Source organism: Sturnira hondurensis, unplaced genomic scaffold, assembly GCF_014824575.4.
Source record: "Sturnira hondurensis isolate 20B ecotype Veracruz unplaced genomic scaffold, ASM1482457v3 Scaffold0001547, whole genome shotgun sequence".
Classification (NCBI taxonomy): domain Eukaryota; kingdom Metazoa; phylum Chordata; class Mammalia; order Chiroptera; family Phyllostomidae; genus Sturnira; species Sturnira hondurensis.
This window is the reverse complement of record NW_028074178.1, coordinates 914,947-920,201: the sequence shown is the minus strand read 5'-3', so window position 1 is coordinate 920,201 and position 5,255 is coordinate 914,947. Positions and strand designations below refer to the sequence as shown.

At 41.8% G+C, this 5,255-nt stretch overlaps 1 pseudogene; it reads right to left on the bottom strand.

Annotated features, from left to right (window-relative positions):
• Positions 1–2,354: 2,354 nt before the first annotated feature.
• Positions 2,355–3,629, bottom strand: LOC118976098 (RNA-binding motif protein, X chromosome-like; annotated as a pseudogene).
• Positions 3,630–5,255: the final 1,626 nt, after the last annotated feature.

Genomic DNA, 5,255 nt, shown 5'->3' with positions numbered 1-5,255 from the left:
GACTGGGAGCCATTGGTAGAGGGAGCCTCACGCAAGCCTTATTTATCGGATCTCTGCTCACTTCCCTCCTGGCTCTGATTTCAGTTTATTAACTGACGGGACAAAGAAAATAAAACACAGGCTACGCCTTTCCTTTTTTCTGTAACAGGACAAGAGGCTGTAAGATTACAGCGTAGGCTGGCACGTTATCTGCCTTACAATACACAGCAGGCAACAATTTGAACAAATATTTTGCTATCACATAGGAGTCATCACCTCTCTGGCTTGCACTATCAGGATGCTTAATATTGGCCTTATCATCTTCTCCATTCAGTCAGGTCCCTGGCTGTGATTCCATTCATTGCAATAGAATCTTCCCGGTACCAAACTTTGTATCACCTGCCATTAAATGTATTTTGTGTTCCATCAAAACCATGAGAAAATAGTTACTTAAAGAAAGTAATTTTTGAATGTTTCTCTTACGTAAAAGGATTCAAGACCTAGGCAGACCAGGGTTCATGGGGATGATATAGAGCCAAGAATTTAGTCTCTTTTATCTGTTCAGTGGTCTTTGTGTTTCCAAACTCAAGGATTGACTCTTTTTTTTTATGAGAAAGCCACACTATCTCTAGTTACCAAATCCATATCCTAGGAGGCAAGAAGAAGGGAGAAAGAAGAATAAGACAATGTAGCCAGGGGAGTCCCCCACCCCCCGCCTTTTAGGAGACTTCTGGGATACAGAACCCAACTGTTTCTATTTAGAAATACAATTTTATACCCTAGGATCAATTCAATCTTTACTTGGTTTTCTAAAAGAAAAAAAAAATAATGGAGAATACATGACAGGCAGTTAACTAGGATTCTCTGCAGTCTAATCTTACATTATTTTTTTTTAATACGGGATTGACTAGTGTACTCTGTGTGCTACCATTGGGAATAAAAATGGTTGTAGACTTTACTTTTATAAAACTTTATTATTCCACTGCATGGAGGCCACGTTCCACTTTTTCTGAATGCCCTAGCAGGAGTGTCCAACCCGCGGACCATGGGCCACATGCGGCCCGGGATGGCTACGAATTGGGCCCAATACAAAATCATAAATTTACTTAAAACACCTTTTTTTCTTGTTTATCAGTTTTCATTAGTAAGTATTTAACGTGTGGCCCAAGACAACTCTTCTCCTTCCAGTGGGGCCCAGAGATGCTCCACTAGAGAATATAAGATATGAACTTAGGTTTTCAAACTCACGGAAACATGACTATGTAGTCGGGTTTCCATTTACCTTTCCTTATTCATCATCGCTGCTTCCTTCGGCCTGTCTCTAGCCATAAAGATTGTGGCAATGTTATAAAGGTAGAACATTGTCTAAATATTAGAGTTAACACAGGTGGACAGAGGAATGTAGTAAAATATTAATTTAAGGAGAAGTGTTTTAGGTTTTATTACCTCAATTTCAGGAAATTACACACTTGGCACGATGTATTTAAATTCCAGCACTTCAGAGCATTTTATTAAAGTATCAGATGTAAAAGAGAAAATGAAAAAGGGAAATATAAGAACATTTTATAAATTTAATATGAGTATTTTACCAGGTTTTAAACTTTAAAAATAAACTTTTTACAACAGCTTTTCTTTATGCAAAAGACACTACACTGGTCATACAAGTGTGAAATATCACTTAAATTAGAATAAGTATTTACTAATGTAATTTATATTTATAGCGTCCAAACCACAAGTTCTAAAGGATATTTTCATTGACACGGGCTATTTATGTATTTGTTGGTTTGGGCCAAAGTCTTCGTTTAGTATTTCACAGTTGCCTTAACACACTCTTAAATGATCTCATTGGGGAGAGAGAAAAGGGACGTTCCTATAGATTCCCAAGGAAACATCAAAGAGGCAAAATGGGGCCAGCACCACCCACCGGTTTGGGGTTTTTTGGGTGAATAGCACTTTCCTTATGTAAGCATCTGATCTCAGGCTTTTCAAGCTGAGAACATTCGAGATTTCGGTTCGATGGCAGCATGATATCCTGAAAGGAGCGTGTCCACCGCCCTCTAACAGTTGGCCTGCTGTAAGGGTGGGGGGATTCATCGCTCCACCTGGCCTTTAGAAGGCCAGGTGTTTGTACGAGATCTTAGAATTGCTTGCTTCATTGGCTGGGAAAAAATGAGAGAGGGGCCTTTAGGGACACTTTTACTCAGAAAATTACAACACTTAGTACACGGTCAAGTGTTAACACATTTAACGTTTGCTTGTTGAAAGCAATGTCATAAGATTAAATACGCTTTACTTTTTTCCTCACAAGAACATAAAAATTATGGAAGGGGAACTTAACTAGAAATTGAAAAAGGTAACACATTTTTTTTTCCTTTTAGTATGACAGGAGAGGTTCCACTTTTTTTGTTTGTTTCTTTGGACAGGGATTTGGGTCCAACGTTTGGTTTTTAACATCTGCTTCTGCCTCCCCCTGTGTCAGATCGGCTTCCTCCAGGGCCACCGCCTCTTGGGGCCCCTCGGCTTGACCTCCTCTGGGAATCACGTGGAGGAGGGTACCCCCTTCCCTTCCAAGGGGGAAGCCCTCTTTCCTGTCTGCCAACCTGATCACAATCCCTCGAGCAGCGCTCACCTGGGCTGCCCGCGAAACTGTCTGGTCTCCTACCCCATTCACCAGGCAAGCCACTGTGGCCGTCCTAGCCCTGCTTCCACTGTGAGATGACAGAGGCCGTCCGGAAGCCAGAGCAGGTATGAGTCTCCATGACTGTCCTGTGAATCCCTGTAGGTGCTGCCACCTGGAGGATCTGAATAGTCATGACCATGACCATGACCACTGCCCCCTCTCGCACTGTGTCCTGTTGATGGATAGCCATCACGTGAACTAGAATGACCACAATCACAGTAGGCGGCATCGGCATCTCTTGCTGGCGGGGCACTTAAAAGTTCAGGGATTGTGAGAATTTGGGTAATCCCTTTAGCAGAATATCCATCACCTCCGGGGGGAGAACAAACACCTATATGGCAAGGCAGGGGGCCCCTTCCAGGTGGGCCTCCAGAACTCTCTCTCCTGTGTGATACAGGGACTCTTCCTCCCATCCCACCGCTGCTGCCGATTGTGGCCGATGGAGCAGATCTTTAAGGAGGAAGCCCCCCACTTCCTGGTGGTGGTCCTCTTCTTACTGGAAGAACTCATGTTAAAATTCATGGAATCACCACCATCATCCATGTACCTGCCCCCCACCCCCATGCAAGCGAGGTCCCCTGGTTCCTCCACTTCCTCCTCTTCCACCTCTAAAGCCCCTTGGAGGGCCTGTGCTTCCTGGGGGTGGAGAGTGGAGGTGGGAAGGTGGAGGGTGAAGTTGGAGGTGGTCCATGTCTACCACTTTCAAGTGGTGGGGTAGTTGCTTGTTCTACCTTGATGGCTTTTCCATGCAAGGGCTTCCCATTCGTGTCTCTGGCTGCACCTTAGCACCTGCTGGGCTTCCAAAGGTGAGAAAAGCAAACCTTCTCCATGCGTTGGTTTCGCAATGTGTCATCAAGAGTACGTCCCCTGTCCACTTATGTTCGGCAAACACTGCTTCCAGGGCTTTCTCATTTGTTTCTGTATTGGGGCCAGCCATGTGGAGCTTTCCTGAGTGATGAGCTTCAGCCATTCTTACCCCATGAGAACCACTGAAGGGGTGATACCAGTTTCTAGCTCAGAAGTTCACCCATGGTGGCTCCCTGGCCGCTCAAGGTGACAGAGGACCACGAGCTCCAAAGACAGAGGAGAGAACAGGCTCAACCGACAAAGGTAATACTTATAATTTAAACATTCCAATATCAAAATTATTATGGAATTTATTAATATGATCTGTATCTTTACATTTGGCAGTAGCATCAAGATGGGAACATATTCAGAATTTCACCTGAGCTTTATTGCCAAATATACCTCCTTCTTAAGTCTTCAGATAGCTATTTTTGCCTTAAAAAGATCTTTTAGCATGACAAGATTGCCGCAAATTGTATTACAGAATTTAAGAGAAAGGTCTAAATTGCCAGGTATATGTACATTTTGAAGATGTTCAAGAAACATATTGTTCATTTGCAATTCAGTTCCCAAACCTGAATACAACGCACACATTGTTTGTCACCATTTCTTCTTTAGAATTGTGTAAACGGACAGCTCACACATTATGTTCAGAGTCCTCAAAAATATACTTGTGGCACCAAGACAAGCTAGAATATTGAGAGATCACAAACACTGCATTTTTCTCTCTGAACTCTGTTTTCATAATAATGATGCACTGTTACACCTATAAATATTGTATATTTGTGATGTGTCTGACATTGGGCAGCAGAAAGGTATGCATGAGATGTGTTAAATGAATAGAGAAGCACTGGCTTTGGTTGGGTTGGGCTTTTGTTGCTTAAATCACAAGCAACAAAATTACAAATTAGCGGACAAATAGAGAAGATAAGGAGAAATGATCACATACCATTTACAATGCAAAGTCTCATGGCCTTTATTCGGCTACATGATGGGTACCATGACAGTTTTTTTTTCCATTTTAATCCAAAGATGAATGTCGTTAGCATTTTGGATGTGCTGTCCTGGAGAAGGACAGTCCCCGAGGAATCAAGTGTGAAGCAGGGGAGCACCAGTGTAGAGATACTGCAGAATTTTGGATTGAAAGGACTAAGATCTCAGATTATAGATACAGCATTGTAATACAAGGGAGGGGTAGATATAAGGAATTTTATTTATTAAGATACAGGAACTTTTTATTATTTTTCTTGTCTAATTGCTCTGGCTAGAACTTCTAGTATTATACTGACAGAAGTGACAAGACTGGGCATTCTGCCTTGTTCCAGATCTTAGAGAAAATGATTTCAGTTTTTCATTATAATATATGATATTGTAGGATGGATTTTATATGTTATCTTCATTGTGTTGGGGTTATTTTGTTCTATACCCAATTTGTTCAGTTTTTTTTAATGAAAGGGTGTTGAATTTTATCAAATGCTTTTTCTGCATCTATTAAGATGATCATGTGATATTTATCCTTTATTCTATTATGTGGTGTATCCCATTTATTGCTTTGCCTGGTGAACTATGCTTACACCCCAGGGACAAATCCTGCTTGGTCATGGTTCATGACCTTTGTCATGTATTGTTGAGTTAGGTCTGCTAATATTCTGTTCAGGATTTTTGCACTCATGTTCATGAGGATACTGGCCTGTAGTTTTCTGGGGGTGTCTCTGAGGTCAGAGTAATACTGGCTTCATTAAATAAGTTT